Source organism: Staurois parvus, unplaced genomic scaffold, assembly GCF_062004578.1.
Source record: "Staurois parvus isolate SC_StPar_1 unplaced genomic scaffold, SC_StPar_1.0 ptg000018l, whole genome shotgun sequence".
In the NCBI taxonomy this organism is placed as follows: Eukaryota; Metazoa; Chordata; class Amphibia; order Anura; family Ranidae; genus Staurois; species Staurois parvus.
In genome coordinates, this window is record NW_028317814.1 from 23,802,939 (window position 1) to 23,822,933 (window position 19,995).

General features: G+C 45.5%; 1 protein-coding gene across 1 annotated transcript in view; it reads left to right on the top strand.

The window, feature by feature from the left end:
• The first annotated feature begins 333 nt into the window (after positions 1 to 333).
• The window catches only part of ABCA3 (ATP binding cassette subfamily A member 3), a 95,607-nt gene continuing 75,945 nt past the window's right edge, over positions 334 to 19,995 (top strand). The window contains exons 1-2 of the mRNA XM_089683106.1: positions 334 to 478; positions 669 to 932. The gene's annotated coding sequence lies outside the window, so the exon portion shown is untranslated. The remainder of the gene's footprint in view (positions 479 to 668; positions 933 to 19,995) is intronic.

Genomic DNA, 19,995 nt, shown 5'->3' on the forward strand with positions numbered 1-19,995 from the left:
CAAGCATGAAACATTTTCTCATATGATACCAGATCATACAATTTTCGTTTAATCAGCACACTTTTCAAGTGAAAATAGAACACAAATACACTTTTGAATTTTTATTCCGTATTTTTTGTAACTTCAGTAACCTGTTCACTTTCAATATGGGACTAGCATGCAAAAAAAAAAAAAAAAAGGAAGATCATTTGTCTGATATTCTCATCGTGTGTACGGGGCCATAGTCATACCTCACAAAACAAAAGCAAGCTGTCCTGTGAGTTGCTTTGTTTATGATCAGCCTGAGGTGAATGGGGTCACATGACAGCAGGCAGCCTGTGTGTCATGTGACCTAACCCGGAAGTGGAGGTGGATGCGGCTGGAGTGTTGTTTCTCTGGAGGGGGGTGACGTCACCGGCTGTCTGATTTGCCTGAGAGAGAATAGAGAAGAGCTGCAGCTGCTCCCGGGGAGAGAGAGACGGCCTGCAGCCCTGAGAAGGTGAGACACGGCCAGCTCCTGAGCAGGGACAGGGTGGAGGTGCAGGGACTGCAGAGGCCTGGTCATACACAAAGAGCAGGCTCACATATCACACACACCTCATAGAGGGACTGCAGGACCGGCACACCGACTGCCACTGATCTGACAACACATTGAGCCCCATCCTAACCCTGAGCTTTACTTTCCACAGCCATCGTCTGCAATGAGAGACACCGAGGAATCCTGAATACACATCCATGCCAAGAAGAGCCCGCCACCCATGATCCCAGTCTCCAGAACCCTGGATTTCAGCCTGCCGGAGGGATCAGAGAGCCAGACCAGCTAGCCATGGGACTCTGGGATCTGGAGTACAAAGGGTGAAAAGCTCCGCCATCACCACTCACTAATTTACAACTCTTGTTTGTCTGAGGACATCGCTGGAGGTGTGGCTTCTATACCAGCAAATCGTGTGAAGGTAAAGGTGACATGTAAACATTATAACATGGCTCTTTGTAGACATGTATGTGACAAATGCTATGCATTCCTCTGCTGCACCTTCCATAGAAAGAACGGAGGTGACTGAATATAAACAAAGTTTGCAAACCACCACAAAGGGTGTCCGCACCCGATACGCTTCCCTTTGTTCATATTACATATTATTACAACTTTTCTTTTTCAATGTTACAAAAATTGGTGTCGGTTGTCATAAACGGTAGCGCGGTTTTTCCCAACTTTTTTTAACCACTAGCCTATAGGGCACTTATACCCCCTTCCTGCCCAGCCCAATTTTCAGCTTTCAGCTCTGTTGCACATTGAATGACAATTGCGCGGTCATGCAACACTGTACCCATATGACATTTTTATCATTTTTTTGAGACAGAGCTTACTTTTGGTGATATTTAATCACCTCTGGGTTTTTATTTTTTGCTAAACAAACCAAAAACAACTGAAAATTTTGAAAAAAAAAAAAAGTTATTTTTTAGTTTTTGTTTTAAAATTTTGTAAATAAGTGATTTTTCTCTTTCACTGATGTGCGCTAATGAGGCTGTAGTGATGGCCACTGATAGGCTGCAGTGATGGGCACTGATAGGTGGCACTGATGATGAGACAATGGTATTTGGCACTGATAGGCATCACTGATGGGCACTGAAAGGCAGCACTGATAGGCGGCACTGTTAGGCTGCACTGATAGGCAGCACTGCTAGGTGGCACTGACTGGCATTGATAGGTGGCACTGATAGGCAGCACTGCTAGGTGGCACTGACTGGCATTGATAGGTGGCACTGACTGGCACTGATAGGTGACACAATGGCAGCTCAGATGGGCACTGATATGTGGCATAGATGTGCACTGGTAGGCACTGACATGTGGCATTGATGTGGTACTGATGGGCACAGGCAGGTGGCACTGATGGGCACTGACAGCTGGCACTGATGGACACTGACAGGTGGCACTGCTGGGGCTACACTGATCATCGGGGCACACTGATCATCAGTGCCCATGTCCCCTCTGAGGAATGCAGATCACCATCTCTCCTCTCGAGCTGTCAGCGTGACAGCTCATGAGGAGAGAAATGCCGATAACCGGAATTTCCCTGTTTACATGTGATCAGATGTGATTGGACACAGCTGATCACATGACCGTGACGACATCTTCAGCTCTTTTCGTTGATCGGTGATCCGCTGTGTCCGAGGGACACAGCGCACCACCGATCGCCGCACTGTGCACTCCCGGAGCCGCGCATGCTCGATTAGAGTGGGAGGATGTCATATGACGTCCTCCCTAAACGAGAGAACCACCTTGCGCCCGTCATTGCCTTATATGGCGGGCGGGAGGTGGTTAAAGTATAAGTTGATCTTTTGATGGAAAAAAAATAAATGCACATTTTTTGCAGGTAAAAAAAAAATGTGCATTTATTATTTTTTGTTGCAGGTCTAGTTTTCAAGTGCACTGACTAGTATTCAAGTGTTTCTCAGCAATCACCAGATCGCTGGTGCCATGCAGGTCTTCTGCAGACCTGTCTTTATATCTGCTTGCCCGTACGGTATGTACTGGCAAGCAGACATACTGACAGGAAGAATTAAGGACTTGTAGTTCATTAATTCACAGAACTCTGTAAATGAATGTTTCGGCTGTGTGGGCGGAGCCCCACACAGATGCGCTGTTTTTAAAAATTGACAGCTTGAATGGGGAACCTCTCCCTGTACTGCTGTCACAGGGGGGGGGGATCGGGCAGCAGCTGCAGCGTTGGGAATATGTTACATGTTCCACCCTAAAAATGGGTAGAACATTTAATATGTTCCTAAAGGTGAACTTATCCTTTAGGCGGTTCTAAAGGCTTAAGGTTTTTTTATTTTCATGCATTTTATGCATGAAGGTAAAAAAAACCTTCTATGTATAGTTCCCCAGCCCCCCTAATACTCACCTAAGCCCCCTCTCAATCCAGCAATGTGCTGGAGTCTCGGACTAACTCTTCTCATTGGCTTCCACTGCTGTCAATCACAGACAGTGAGAAGATAGAGGAGGTTGAGCCGAGCCACGGCTCTGTGTGTGAATGGACACATGGAGCAACGGGTGCCCCCATAGCAAGCAGCTTGCTATGGGGGCACCCGATAGGAGGGAGGTGCCAGGAGAGCCTGCGGGGGACCCAAGAAGAGGAGGATCCAGATTGCTCTGTGCAAAACCACTGCACAGAGCAGGTAAGTATAACATGTTTGTTATTTTTTCTTATAAAAAAATAAACCTTTAGAATCACTTTAAGTCAAGGCTGAGAACTCTCAGCATATTTTATAACTTGATGAATGTCATTCATGCTTCACAATTTTGCTTGCTTTTAAAATTTGCTTTTGGAATGAATGGACTTCCCGATTCGTGTAATATATATTAAAAATGCAGACATGCTGCTTTTTTTTCGCAGCACACTAGACGGCACCTCAGGTTATCACGCTGCTGTACAGAGAACTAAATAGAGTGTGAACTTCCAATAAAGCTAAAAAAAAGTAAACTGTGCAATGCTAGAAATCCCTCGTCACCAATGCTACACAGCACAAAGTAGCCATCAGGGCCGAATCTAGCCTGTCTGAGGTGGGAGTGCAATAAAAAATGTCAGGGGGCAGAGAATATTGGAGGGGGTCAGCAGGGCAGTGTGGGGGGTCAGCAGGGCGGAGGACAGGGGTCACAACTGGCAGGGCAGAGGACAGGGGTCACAACTGGCATGGCAGAGAACAGGGGTCGCTTTTGGTAGGGCAGAGGACAGGGGTCACTGCTGGCAGGACACTCAGAGCTCCTTCTTCCATCCCTGCACTACACATGGCCTAGGCACAAGCAGCAGAGCTCCTCTTCCCCACAGTTAGCTTTGGGGGGGGGGGAGCACAACTAAAATCTCGGGGGGCATAGCCCAACCCAGCACCCTCCTAGGTCTGGACATGGAAGCCATATGTTAAAACAGATCGTGTTAGCATATTCTTACCCATAGTTGCTGATCAGAATTATTCTTCATGACCTATTCACACCTGTTATATTTTCGTGCATTGAGTTGCGTTTCATTAAAGTGACTCCTTTCCAAACATAAAGCTTGGTTCCTGTAATATGAGGCTCTGAAGACTTACCCCTCTGATGGGCAATAGGTCCAAACTTTTCTATCTTCTAATGGTATTACCTTTACCAAAATTAATATTTGATACTTACAGAAACGCTGAATGTCTGCGTTCCCAAATTGCGCACAGTAGTTCCTCCCATTAGTCCCTACAGCAACACTGAGTCCTGTAATGATGAAGGGGCTGGCAGGATTAATCACTGCAGACAGGGACACATGTACTCTACACTCCCGGATGTCTTAGATGCTGAAGACTCGGCTATCGTTATTGCACAATATACTGCACCTGCACTGCTTTTGGCAACATGGCACTCCACATCACTCGGGGAATTCACATCTATGCATGTAGTGTACAATAATGAAAGTTCCTTGTATTTTACTGTTTAAGTGTGCTGGATTTTTATTCAAACCAGATAGCAACGTATAAATACACCACATTGCCATGCATTGCATTGGGGGTCTCCAGACTTTCTAAACAAAGTGTAAGTTTACTATTGTTTAGACTTTAGGGGGGTGGGATTGTAGCTATCGGTAGTAGAACTTGCCCTGGTGTCATTGGGAGTAAACAATGCATCTTTGCTATTAGGGGGAGGAATAGCACCCCATTGTTGGTGTTAGTGGGAGAAATAGTTCCCCGTTATTGGTGTCACTGGGAGGAATAGAGCCCGTTATTGGTTTCAGTAGGGGAAATAGTGCCTCATTGTTGGTGTCAGGGGGAGGGAATAGTGCACCATGGTTGGAGTAAGTAGAAGGCATAGTGCCTCATTGTTGCTGTCAGTGAATGGAATAGTGCCCAGTTGTTGGTGTCAGTGAGAGGAATAGCGCCCAGTTGTTGGTGTCAGTAGGAGAAATAGTGCCCCGATGTTGGTGTCAGTAGCAGAAATAGTGCCTCGTTGTTGGTGTCGGGGGGGAATAGCGCCCCATGGCTGGTGTCAGTTGGAGGAATAGTGCCTCATCATTGGTGTCAGAGGAAGGTATAGTGCCCCACGGTTGGTGTCAGTGGGAGGAATAGTGCTCCATCATTGGTGTCAGTGGGAGGAATAGTGCTCCATCGTTGGTGTCAGTGGGAGGAATAGTGCTCCATCGTTGGTGTCAGTGGGAGGAATAGTGCTCCATCGTTGGTGTCAATGGGAGGAATAGTGCCCCATCGTTGGTGTCAGTGGGAGGAATAGTGCCCATTATTGATTTCAGTATCAAGAATTATGCACCCTTGTTGGTGTCAGTGGGGGGGAATAGTGTCTTGTATCAATGGGAAGAAAAACGCCCCAAGGGCAGGATAAAGACAAGCAAAGGTTCGCAGTTTGGAGACCACTGCATTAAGACATATATATACCTTCGATTGTACGCCCCTTGAGGGTTAGGGACTGATGTGAATGTACAATATATATGTAAAATGCTGCGTAAATTGACGGCTCTATATAAGTACCTGAAATAAATAAATAATTTTAGCACACATTACTATAGTGTATAAATATGAATCCAGTCTTGGTGATCTGACTTTAATAAAAAAAAAAAAAATGAATGGGTTGGTGTGTGATGCTGCACATTGACCATCATTATTGCTCCCTGCACTATTATAGAAGCAGATTTATGGCTGAGCAATTCTCCAACACATTCATTTACTGATTGTATAAACGGCAGCTGATAATAATGGGGCTGCCTTTGTAATCCTGTAGGCGCAGGTGGAAGGGCAGAGCACAGTGCTACCCTGTCTGCTGGGATCCTACAATCCTCTTTATCTCCCTGATGTCTAATCTATATAGATGGATCATGTGACATCTTTTACCTACCCTTGGATAAGAAGGCTTACATACTTATCATCTAAAACGGGGGTCTCCAAACTTTTCAAACAAAGGGCCAGTATACGGTCCCCCAGACTTTAGGAGGGCTGGATTAGGGCCAGTGAGAATAGAAAATGTCCTTGTCCCAGCATCAGTGAGAATAAACATGGACTCAGGGTTGAGGGCCAATAGGAGGAGTAGTGCCCCATCATTGGTATTAGTGGGAAGAATAGTACACCATCATTGGTTTCAATGGAAGAAGTGCTGCTCCATTGTTGGTCTCATGGCAGGAATAGTGCCCCAAGGGCCAGGTAAAGGGTAGCAAAGGGCCAACTCTGGCCCTTGGGCCACAGTTTGGAGACCCCTGATCTACAATAAAATTTAAATGTTGCTTTGTTATCTAGTTGTTTGTACATCAGTGGTTTTATAGATCCTATACATTGGGGGTCTTGGTGGATCTTACCACCAACTTATAAGTGTGCCCATGGCAATACTCTGCCCACTCACTTTGCAGAGGGCAGGCAATAGTCTCTTCTATTTTTTCCCAAGCATGCCAAAGTATCCCAGGTTTAGGCAGACTCCGCCCCTTGCTGGCTTCCAAGAGGGCAGAATCTGGTCTAAGCATGGAGGAACATGTTGTAATGAGTGGATTAGCAAGTGTTGTACCGAGCAGGTTATGCTGGGTCGATGTTAGGCTTCAGAAGTGCATGTTCACACTTTTATTACTGCATGAAATGTATTTCGAAATTTTGGGGGAAACCTTTCTGTCATTTGCAAAATTGCAGCAACTTGTATGCTGGGACCTGCTTGGTGTGTGGTGGAGGGAAGTCACACTGTCTTGCAGAAAAAGAACTCTGCATTACGTACTACTGACCCCTGCATTCTGCATTACTAATGATCTCTGAATGCTGCAGTACTTACTCCTAACCCCTGCACTCCTTGTTGCTAACTGCTGAACTCTGTGGTACTCCTAAACCTTGCACTTTGTGTTACTCCTGACCCCCATGTTACTCCTGACCCCTGCACTTTGTGTTACTACTGACCTCTGACCCCCGTGTTACTGACCTCTGAACAGTTTGTTAATTACTACTGACCACTAAGTTTTGCATGGCTTATTCTTGACCCCCACACTTGTATTACTTATTACTGACCCCTGCAGTTTGAGTTACTACTTAACCCTGCGCTCTGTGTTACTACTGACCCCAGACCCCTGCATTACTACTGACCCCTGTGTTACTTACTCCTGACCCCTGCACTTTGTTACTACTGACCTTTTGCCTTCATTCTGCGTTATTTACTACTGAACTCTGATCTCTGTTACTTACTGCTGCCCTTTGAATGTTGCATTACTTATTCCTGACCCCAGCATTTTGTGTTACTTATTCCTGACCACCAAACTCTTTGTTGCTTACTACTGACCTCTAAACTCTGCATTACTTACTCCTGACCCCTGCACTTTAAGTTACTTCTGATCCCCGCAGGTTACTACTAACCTCTGACCCCTATAGTACTACTGACCCTTGTGTTACTTACTCCTGACCCCTGCACGTTGTATGTTTTATTACTGACCTTGGAACCTTTTGCCCTACTGACCCCTGCATTCTGAAGTATTTACTAATGTCCCTGCACTATGTGTTACTTACCAGTCACCCCTACATTACTACTGACCCCTTCATTCTGTGTTATTTACTACTGAACTCTGATCTCTGTTACTAACTACTGACCCCTGAACTCTTTAGACCAGGGCTCTCCAAACTTTCAAAACAAATGGCCAGTTTACTGCAATTCAAACTTCAGGAGAGCCAGACTGTGGACAGTGGGAGTAGAAAATGTCTTGGTAAAAGTGGGAGTAAATAATGCCAGGCTTGGTGGTCATTGGGAGTAAATAAATTATATCATAGTGCCCCATCATTGGTGTCAGTGGGAAAATTGGTGCTCCATATCTGGTGTCAGTTGGAGGAACAGTACTCCATTGTTGGTGTCAGTGTGAGGAATAGTGCTCCGTCAGTGGAAGGAATAATGCCTTGTATGAGTGCAAGGAAAGGTACCCCAAAGGGATAAAAGCAAGCAAAGGGCCACTCCGGCCTGCAGTTTGGAGACCTCCGCTTTAGACATTCCTTACATTGTAACGAGGCCTTGATAGGTTACAAAAAAACATGCTGCACCCTGGTGATCTTTGATCTCTTTCATGTTGTTCAGGTAGATTTCCACCTCTCCAGGGTTGCCTACCCCTGCTATATGGCTTTTGATAATTTTCTTAGGAAAAGGATTAGGCCGTGGGAAGAAGCCTTTTTCATCCTTCATGCTTATCAACAGAACATTGCACGTTGGCTGATAGACACACAGCGTCCCATTCATTGTACTGTATCAGCAGAAAATGATTGGGAATGTTGTAGGATTCATTAGATTGTTACAGAATAATCTGTCTCGTGCTACACTTTCTCTGATGTTTGTGGGCACCGATTTTGTAAATTAATTTTTCAAGAATTTAAATGATAATAAACTTACAGACATTACATTATAGGAATTAGAAACGGTTCAAACAAACAAACAAAAAAAGAAAACCTAATTACAATATCTAACCAATAAACACATAATAAAAAAAAAATCGGAAAAAAAGAAGGTAAAGTATAAAGGGGAAAGTAGATGGCTTTGCACAACCTTTTTCTTTAAAATCTTATTAAGCTCTGATGTTTGTTGATAACGTGAGTTAGACTGGCACTGGCCAAGATTTTACTTACATTTGATCTGTCAAGAGGCTATCATGGCTTATAATAATGTTGGCTGTATGACCCTCTTGCTGAAATACTTGATACACCGATCCAAGGAAAAACAAGCACAGATATGAATTTGAGACTTTTGCTGACTTTTTCTTAATTTTTACGCTTGTTCCAAGTCAGTGAAATAAAGTTTTGTAGCCACAGGGTCAACATAATAGTCAAGTATTTTCAGAAGAAGGCCAGCAACAATAGCCTCTATGTGTCTCTATTGACAGTCTTACTTTAAAGTAGAACTATAGGAAAAACTTTTTTTTTCCGTTGTGGAGAGAGTAAGGGAGGGTTATGTCCTTTTTTTTTTTTTTCCCTCTGTGTCCCATCAGTGTCCTATTCTCTTCTGGGAGATTTACCTTCACTTCCAGTCCCATAGCCAAAACAAGAAGTCAAAGGAAATCCCTGCAAATTAAGGGAATCCTTTGGTCACCAGAACTAGCGTCCCCATTGGAAGATTTCCCCTCTATTACTTTTCTGGGGACAACCCAAATTGTTGGAATTTCTTTTACTTGAACATGTAGGGGTAGCAGGGTATAGGCGAGTGGTGGTGGACCTTCCTCCATGTTTCCCAATTAACTTGTTGGGTGACAAATCTGGGTCACATGAGAGGACTACCCCTGGGGTGGTTGCTTCTGGGCTTCTCTAGGCAACTAAGACAGGTTCACTATCCTACACATGGGGTACCTTTGCTTTGGTGTTATTTCACCAATGCCTTGGAACAAGGCTGAGGCTGCTGTGGGGGAATACTCAACCTTAAGGCAGGCCTCTGACTTTAGAGATGACTGATACACTGTGTACACTTGCACGACAATCGTCCTCCAGTTACTCTCAGGTCCCCGTGTGAATGTACATCTTCCCAATGTAGCTTGCAATAAGGCGGGACGTGCCAAACACTGACCACAGCCACTTGTCCAACATTTGCCACTACCAGTCCTGGTAGATGCATGGAAGAGCTGTGCACATAGCGTGGGCTCCATCGTGCACTTGACTTGTTACCCCATGTACTGGTGATCCAAGCTGTAGACTAATTTCAAAATTGTGCTGGTTACTTGCTTTACACCCCTTTGAGTAACTTCACACCAGGCAAAAGGCTAAGTTTCAACAGTTTACTGAATAAAGTGTGTACAGTACAGAGTCCAACATGACACCGTTGTTTCCTAAATCCCTAATTCCTAATCCTACTCAGGCTGCCCCGGCATACCTGTAAAAGCTAGAGTCCATGTGCTAAAAGGTCAATAAGTGGCATTTCCCAGCAGCTGGTGTCTTCAGGGCTGAACCCCAGGTACAGAAGCCCTTCTACGTTACAGCAGCAGCAGCAGCAGGTGGCATTCTTGTACAACTCCCGGGTACGGCTTCCCGATCTTCTCAGGTTCAGGGCTCTGGGCTCTCAGCTCTGCTCAGGGAATCTTTCCCTCTTTTACATCACAGGCTCAGTGGGTCAGATTTAGAGATACCCGCCAAGAAAGGCTACCTACCCCTACCCTGCGGTCCGTGGCAGCACCTAACTAGAACATGCTTCAACCTGGCTATAAACAGGGAAATTAGGGTGAATCTCCCTAACGGGGACACAGACAGCAATAAAAACTGACAGTGGTGCTAATCCCTCTCCACTCTATCCTCAACTAAAAACAAAAAAGTTTTGCCTTTTAGTCATACTTTAAATATTTTAAGATGACGTCCTACCCCGTAGGATATAAATGTGTTGTGTGATTGGGCTCTCACACTTTAAAGATTTGGTATATTTTAATGATCTAACATCATATTTAAAGAAAAATCTCAATGGTGTGTGGCCAGCATCTGATGTGATGGATGTTCTGTATACTTGCTTGCACGTGTAGGAAAAGTAGATTAAATGCCACCCAATAAGCTGGATTTGGCCTATTTCTGTGCTGTCATGTGGAGCTGTTGAATGGTTAATAGCCTTGCACACAGATCTGTGTTCCAGTTACATTCATTTATATATACTGGGCTAGATCTGCCTCATTCACATGTGTGCGGAGGGCTGTACAGCATGAAGAAGGTAAATGTCTATGTAGCTGGGAAGCACCTGTACAAATCAATGACAGGCTGCGGTTTTATGTGTCACTGCACATCCAAGTATTTACATTCATGCAGGGATGGATGAGCAGCTTTGGGTGCAAACTGTCTGCATCCAGGGCCTCTCATCATTACATATGCACCCCACTCATCCCCTGCTAGTGAACACAATTGCTCCAATGCGTAGGCAACCATCAATGGGGAAACCTTGAAATCCACATGACCTGAACGTTTGGATTCTATCAATAAAAACCTCACGGAGATTCTAACACTTTCCTACTCTATCCAAAGTGAAAATGTTTTTTATACTATAAATGCAAACCTACAAGTCAGTTTTCTGGTTTTGTTTGTATTTATTTTAAAGCTGAACTCCAGCTATGAATGATCTGTATTCAAGGCCAGCGCTACTACTAGGCGAACTAGGCAGCCACCTAGGGTGCAGCTATAGTTGCTGATTTCCCTAATCTCCGCCATGGCAGGATCTAGGGGGGTGCTGGGGTGGGCTACGCCATCCCAGATTTCAGTCCCCCCACCCCAAGCCAGTCCGCTAAGTGCCTTTCCCCCATCCTCTCGGCTGGGACAAGGGGAGATTTGCCTTGAGCAGTTGACAGGATAGCCAGGAGGTGCGGGCTGTGCTCTCCTCTCCTGTCAATGGAGCAATCCTCCATAAAGCAGATGACACAGGATTGCTCTTACATCGGCATGTTCTGTGTTTAATTCATTCCCAGGCTCCACACTGCCATGTAATGAGCAAATTGGAGGAGATAGGAGGCGGGGTAATCAAAATGTACAGCCTGATCCAAGAGCGATCCTGTGTCATCTGCTGCATGGAGGATCGCTCTACTGACAGGAGTGAGAGCACAGCCCTACCCACACCTCTACCTGGTTTCTTTCCTGCCGGGGTAGGGGGGGAGCTTACAGGCCAGGGAACTGTACACCATGAAAGGAGGGGATGATGATGGGGGAGGGGACAGTATTTGTGCTACGAGAAGGAATGGGGGGATATGTGCTAGGAGTAGGAGGGAGGTTTGAGTAAGGTGGGAGGATTTTATGCTGGGTAGGGTAATTTGGAGGGGTTCTAGCTAGAGGAGGGATTTGGGAGAATTTGTCTTAGGTGGGGTGATTGGGGTGATTTGTGCTAGCAAAGGGGATTGGGAAGGTTTTGTGTTAGGAGAGGGGATTTGTCTTAGGAAAGGGGATTGGGGGGTATTTATGTTAAGAGAGGGGAATGGGGAGAGGGTGCTTGGAGGGGGGATTTTGGGGGGGGATTTGTCCTAGAAGGGGGGATTGCGGGGAGCTGTGCTAGGAGGGGAGATTTGGGACAGAATTTGCGCTATGAGAGGGGATTAGGGGGAATTTGTGCTAGGAGAGGGGAGTTGGGGGGATTTGTGTTAGGAGGGGGGATTAGGAGGGGTTGTGTTAGGAGGGAGGATTTGGGAGGGAATTTGTGCTAGGAGAGGGGGTTAGGGGGGAATTTGTGCTTGGGTATGGGAGTGGTGGTGGGGGGGTTGTGCTAGGAAAGGGGGATGGGGGGAGATTTGTGTTAGGAGGAGGGATTGGGAGGGGTTAGGGTGGGAATTTGTGCTCGGAGATGGGATTGGGGATTTGTGTTAGGAGAAGGAGATTGGGGGGATTTGTGCTAGGAGGGGGGATTTGGGACATAATTTGTGCTGTGAGAGGGGATTGGGGGGAATTTGTGCTAGGAGAGGGGGTGGGGGGAGGGGTATTTGTGCTAGGAGAGGGGAGTGGGGGGGGGGGATTTGTGTTAGGAGGGGGATTGGGAGGGGTTGTGCTAGGAGGGAGGATTTGGGAGGGAATTTGTGCTAGAAGAGGGGGTTAGGGGGGAATTTGTGCTCGGAGAAGGGATTGGGAATTTGTGCTAGGAGAGGGGGATTGGGGGGTCTTGTGTTAGGAGAGGAGATTGGGAGGGGTTGTGCTGGGGGGGATTTGTGCTAGGAGGGGGGTTAGGGGGGAATTTGTGCTCGAAGATGGGATTGGGGATTTGTGCTAGGAGAGGGGGATTGGGGGGATTTGTGTTAGGAGCGGGGATTGGGAGGGGTTGTACTGGCAGGGGATTTGTGCCAGGAGAGGGGGATTGGGGGGGGGGATTTGTGTTAGGAGGGGGGATTGGGAGGGGTTGTTCTAGGAGGGAGGATTTGGGAGGGAATTTGTGCTAGGAGAGGGGGTTAGGGGAGAATTTGTGCTCGGAGATGGGATTGGGGATTTGTGCTAGGAGAGGAGATTGGGAGGGGTTGTACTGGTGGGGCATTTGTGCCAGGAGAGGGGGATTGGGGGGGATTTGTGTTAGGAGAGGAGATTGGAAGGGGTTGTACTGGTGGGGGATTTGTGCCAGGAGAGGGGGATTGGGGGGGATTTGTGTTAGGAGAGGAGATTGGAAGGGGTTGTACTGGCAGGGGATTTGTGCTAGGAGGGGGGATTCGAGTGGGGAGGAAGGATTTGTGCTGGGAAGGCTAATTTGGAGGTAGTTGTACTAGGAGGTGGGATTGGGGGGATTTATACTAGGAAAATTTGAGGTGAAAAAGGACGTGTGCTAGGAAGGGAGAAGTAGAACTACAAGTGAAGTTTTAGGGAAGTGAAGTGCTGAGGGGAAGCTGCTCACAAGCAGGACCCGGAAGATCGCAGCTATCACTGTAGTAGCACTAACTACTATAGTGATTGTCAGCTTCCCCAGGGGACCATTGGGTATGAGATATACATACTGTACATATATTGTGCCAAGCTGGGCCAATGCAAGTATGCAATACTGAACAATCTTAGAGTTCAGATTTGATGTGGCATAGAGCCATCCCGATGTTTTGGTGCTGTAGGAGAGAACAGTCAGACTTGTGACCTCTGGGGACGGGGTTAATATTCTTCAGTGAATTTATTGTTGGTGGATTAGGGTGGACCTAATTGTTGAAATAGAAAGGTCTGGTTTGGTAGGTTAGGGGGATGGTAAGATCTTGAATGGGGTTGCTGAACAGGTGGCTGGTGGAACAGATGGCCTATGTGTTCACTGATAGTCTTCTGTACATAATACCTTGGGGTGTAATCAACAAAGGGAACTACGTCAGTTTTGCAGTGTAGATATTGGTGCATTTTCTGTGCGCCAAACTAGCAATGTTATAAGAGACGTTCTATGTAGTGTTGCACCAGCTGCACCAAATCACATTAAAATCGTTTCTATAAATGTTCGATCACATGTGCCAAAGTAATGAAACTCTTGTGCCAATGTTCTAATTTATTTATTTATTGCAGGTACTTGTATAGCGCTGTTACTTTATGCAGTGCTTCACATCAGTCCCTAATTCTCAAGGGGTGTACAGTCTAAGGTCCCTAACTCACATACATACACATACTGGGGCCAATTTAGACAGGAGCCAATTAACCTACCAGCATGTCTTTGAAGTGTGGAAGGAGCCTGGAGGAAACATACACAAGCACAGGGAGAACATGCAAACATGTACCAGGCCAGTGGTACCGTGGTTGGGATTCGAACCAACGACCCTAGTACTGCCTGGCGGAAGTGCTAACTACTTGGACACTGTACTGCCTACATTTTAATTTGGTTGCAAAATATGTACCACTTCCAGAGTGATATAAAGTCTATAGTGAGGACAGGAAGATTGGGATTGTAGGATGGAGAGCTGAGGGGTTTTGAATGGATGACCAGCAACGTGCAGCACACAAGGGAAAAAAAAGAGTTAATCAAGGATGATCTCAATGGATCCCTCAGATTTGCACCAAAATTTAGCAGGATCGAATATGGCACACCACCACCACCACCACCACCATGCAACAAATAGGCGAATTGCCATTTACCACTTTTATTAATTTCTCCACCAATAGTTCGCTCAGCGCTGTACATTACAAAGGGGGACAGAACATGTGATAGAACAATACCAATACAATGCAAAACATGAGGGGATCGAGGGCCCTGCTCTTTCGAGCTTACAATCTAGGATTTCTCTCATTGCTTGACCTGGTGTCACTGGAACAGGAGTGGACGAGGAATTGCATTTGACAGCTATGGTGGTGCGGTATAGCCCCTGCATCTCAAATGACATTAATGAGACTGCATGCGGAACACCTGCTGCCAAGTGTGACCTGGTATGGGCCTCTTGCAGTCAAAGAGCCAATAAATTACTGTGCTCTCAAGGCTTTGGCTGGAGTTCTGCTTTAAGATCAGCCCCTTCTGGTGCTAAGCTCCAATCCCTATTATTCAGCAGCCAAACGTCAGAGCTTCTACTGCACTCTGAAGTTTTACAGTTGAGGCTCTGTGTACAAGCAGAAAAAAGGAAGCGCCATCTAATTGCACCAAACCAACACTTTTTATTAAGCTCATAAATTGGCAACTCACATGTTAAAAACTGCAATTCGCTTATCAATAGGGTTGCCTAATACAGTTGCCCAATGAGTTGCCTAATACAGGCTTAATCAAAATTGTTGGTTTGCTGCACTTAGACGGCGCTTCCTTTTTTCTGCTTGTACACAGAGCCTCCTTTTTTTTCTGCTTGTACACAGAGCCTCCTTTTTTTTTTCTGCTTGTACACAGAGCCTCCTTTTTTTCTGCTTGTACACAGAGCCTCCGTTTTTTCTGCTTGCATTCTATTTCTAGAGTTCACTTCTAACTTTTGAATAGCAGCCACAAGTTTGAAGCAGACCATAACAGTGTTTTCCTTGGACTCCACATTGGACTTTCAAGCTGTGTTGTACAAAGGCTTAGCCGTATGGTTTTAACCCTTTGTGCACCATAAACACTGCTTTACTTGAGGCCCTGTGTACAGCCTGGGCCTAGGATCCAAAGGGATAGATTTGAAGATTAACATGGTGTTTGCAGGCACTGCATTATTCATTATCGTTGTTTCCTTAGGAATGTTTTGGCCAGAACACATTTAAACACATATGGAAGTGTGTCTGGAAGAGGGACTGGCATTTTGCGCATGCATTCATTTGAATTGAAAACTAGCTGTGAACAGGCTATAACATACCCTGTTTATAATGACTATATACATCCATAATAATAATATTAATAATCCAATTACTAGTTGTTTTATTATTTAAACTATTATTTTAACTATTATTATATTTAACGATTTAATTTTTGTATTTATTTAATACATTTTTATTTAAATATATTTATTATTATTATTAAATTATTTATTGGAACTATTATTAGTAGTTATTATTTGAGGCATGCAAAACCCAAGGAGGAGAATACAGTGTTCTGTAGTAATCAGGCAGAGCTCTATGTCTTATTGCATTGACTTTGTGTTATTAAAATGTGATTTGTGAAGATGTGGTTTCTATGAGTCACTGCACTTTGTACATAATTGTTGATGTTTGCACTGCCATACAGAACACATAGATTAGATTACAGAAGTCACTGGGCCTCGTGTTTCGGAAGTGTGTGTTGTCCAGTGCACCCAGTCAGGCCCAGTCTGCTATATCAGCAGAAGGTCTGGCGTAGCTGACTGCATCTGTGAGCTCTTGTAGGCTGGTAACTGCTTTCCTCCTTGCACATCAAAGGCAGGCCATACATTATACAATTTCATAGTACAATTGTCCTTTAGATTTACCAAAACCATAAAATATCATATACCATAAAATGAGGTCAAACTTAAGTACTTTCAGTTTGTATGTAATCAGGCAGGCCCTTGCAGTACATGCATTACATGATACATAACAAAGAACTCCTAGTGTAGTAAGGCTTTGTTACCATAAAAATGTATAAAAAAATGCCACTCACATAGATGCAAGGTTCACAGAACCTATTACAAACATTTAAGGGAAAAGCAGGGTGAACACAGATGGCGGCTCCTGCAAGCACCAGAAAAGATGGCACAAGCTTCCGTCCTACGCGTTACGTCACGTGTCGCATGACTTCTCCAGGGAAGTCGCGTGACTTCTCCAGGGGTGTCACTGGGAAGTCTACCCATTGAAGTTACTGGTGCATTACTTTAAATGTTGAAAGAAAGAGGCTGTTTTATCACTTTTGGACTGCAGTACATTTTGCACTTTATTAAGTGTTATCTATCATTCACCATTTATCTGTTTTTTGTATATATTCAGTAGAGCTGCTTCTCTTTTTTTATTTCGCACTTTTTGTAAATATCTAGCTCAGTTGAGCATTTGCTTGATTCATCACCTATTTATTCCATTGGGTGTCTCATCAATCACATATACTGCTTTCTTTGGATATATTTATTTTTCTATTCATTTGCATACAGTGATATAACAAGGTTACGGCTGATGTGATAGGCATACATTTCCCACTTCCGAGAGAGAGAGAGAGAGAGAGAGAGAGAGAGAGAGAAAGAATATACAGGGGCGGACTGACAACTCATGGGGCCCCCGGGCAATAGGGGATCATGGGGCCCCTGTGTCCTTGCCCAAACTCAGGAAAGCCTATGAAAAAGGTACCAGGGGCATCTCATGGGGCCCACCACTGACCTCGGGCAGTGCCCCTGTATGTGTGCATATATATAGTGACAGTTTGAAAGGCGAGGTGATCGATGGATGCTCTGTGTCACCTCGCAAGCGATCATATCTGGGAGAGTAAGGTGGAGTCCAGTCCGGGTTTTGTGGGCCAGTATGGCAGAGGTGGTTCTGGACCGGATTTTCTGGTCCACTGACGAGCACCAGCAGGTGGTATAAATCAGGCAGGACTGAAGCAAGAAGTTGCTCTTGGCCTGGGACTCCAGAGTCATATCTGAGTGGGCTGTGGATGAAAGTTTGCATTGAGCAAGAAAGGAAAATGTTTGCATTCTGTTTTCATTTTGTTGGTGACAGGGAGAAGCCCTTCACCTTTGAGAGAGGAATCTCCTATGTTTAGTTAGTGCCTGGATGGCGAGGGTTTATCTTCTGGTTTGTTTGTTTTGATGCTTGCAACCTTTTAAATAAAACTGACAAGTCAGATTTTACAAAAGCCAAGTCAGATTTTACGAAAGCCCTGCTTTTTGGACTACCTTTTTTCCCAGGGAAGGCGATCCCCCACCTGAGCTACCCCCGCAATATATCCTCCTTTGGGAGGAATTAGAACACTAACTGCAAGCCAGGTCTTCTCTTCCAACATCATTATCTGACCTCACAAATGCTTTTTTTGGCTGAGAGCACAAATTGCCATCAGGCACACTCCAAAATCTTGTAGAAAACCTTCCTAGAAGAGTAGACGCCTTTACTGCTGAAAAAGAGAGGGAGTCAACTGGATATTAGTACCTTTCGCTTTCTAATGGGTAACAAACAAATAGGTGTGATGGCACATTTGTGGTCCCTCATTTGTTTTATTTTTATTTCATTATTACAGGTACTTATATAGTGCTGTCAATTTACGTAGCGTCTTACATATATATATATTGTATATTCACATCAGTCCCTGTCCTTAAAGTGGTTGTAAAGGCTCAAGGTCTTGTACCTTCATGCTTTCTATGCATGAAGGTAAAAAATCTTCTCTGTGCAGCATCCACCCCAGCCCCCCTGATACTCACCGAAGCCCCCTCTCGAACCAGCGATGTGCAGTGGAGTCTCGGCTGTCCTGAGACTCCCCTTCTCTTTGGCAGATACAGCAGTGGGAGCCATTTGCTCCCGCTGCTGTCAATCACAGCCAGCAAGCCAATGAGAAAAGAGAGGGGTGGTGCCAAGCTGCGGCTCAGTGTGTGAATGGACACATGGAGCAGCTGGTGCCCCCATAGCAAGCTGCTTGCTGTGGGGGCACTCGACAGAAGGGAGGGGCCAGGAGAGCCTGCGGGGAACCCGAGAAAAGGAGGATTCGGACTGCTCTGTGCAAAACCACTACACAGAGCAGGCAAGTATAGACATGTTTGTAAGCCTTTAGAATCGCTTTAAGGGGCTTACAATCTGAGGTCCCTAACTTACACACACACACATACTAGGGCCAATTTAGATAGAAGCCAATTAACCTACCAGCATGTCTTTGGAGTGTGGAAGGAAACCAGAGGAAAACCAGAGTACCCGGAGGAAACCCACGCAGGCACAGGGGAAACATGCAAACTCCATTCAGGTAGTACCATGGTTGGCATTTGAACCAATGACCCTAGTGCTGCTAGGCAGAAGTACTAACCACTTAGCCACTGTGCCCCTGAAGTACTACTGTAAGCATGATTAGAAGAAAATCAATATCCAGTCCTTGAACCTTCATGACCAGTATAAAATTATACTTTGCTTAAATGCTTTGAAACCACTTTTATTCATCTGTCAAATGCCAGGGTTACTACTTGTTGCAGAGGCTTTGGTGTATGACAGTTTACTAACACAATCAGGGCTGTTGTTAAAAACCACGGGGCCCCATACAGCCAACCTAATAGGGCCCCTACCCCCCCCAAAAAAAACACAGTTACAGTTATGAATGAACATAGTGTTCATTCAGGAAAGGACGGGGCTGGTAAATGTGACATATTTATTGGACCCTTCCCCTACTCTCCATTCTGAAGGATCCTATTATGTGCTTGCAGCTGCCGGTGGAATGGAGAGGAGGGAAGCGGAAGCACTGTGGGGACACACGGGTGCCTGGGCAGCAGGAGGAAATGTATGTTGCAAAGGGAGGGTGATGAGTGCGGCAGGGGGCAGTTACTGGAGCCGATCCCCTGTATGGCTTTCTCTTCAGCAGCTAAAAGCCAGTGAGAGGGAAAGGAGAAGAAGCCAGCTTTCAGCTGCTAAGGAGAGAGCCATACAGGGGATCGGTTACAGTAAATGCCTCCCTTCCCCGCTGTGGCGATTTACCCTTCCTGCCCACATCTAATTCACCTAGTTGCCTGGGCCCCCCTGCTGGTCTGGGCCCAGTACAGGAGGACTGGGGTACCCCCTTATCCATGGCCCTGAACACAGTACAATTATAGGCCACTTTTTGACAGTCTAAACAAGTACCAAATCCAGTTACCATGTGATGCACCAAATCCTCCTTCATTTGTGTGTCACACGCTCCTCCTCCCAGACACTGCAGCTCACACGGGGAGGGTTTCAGCAATAAAGGCACGGCGTCCAATCCAGAAAGCAGTGGGTGGGGCCAGATGATGATTGGCAAGCTACAGGGTTGGGGATCACCAGTGACCATGCTGATAGCCCACACCCTGCAAATCTTTTTATCCCTTTTATTCCACTGTAATGCAAGCAAACCCAGCCCACATGGCAGTGCAGCATTGTTGCCACCCCATCACAGGAAGCTGCATTACATGGACTCCACTGGCAGGATCAATGGGCATTAGGGGGACTTGGTAAGCGAATTGTAAAGAAAACTGTATTGCAGCTGCAATTAGGTGATTTAGTACACATATTTTTAAAGGAAGTCCATAGTTCTCCTTTATTCTAAACTTAGAACACAGCAAATGCCCCGTGTTT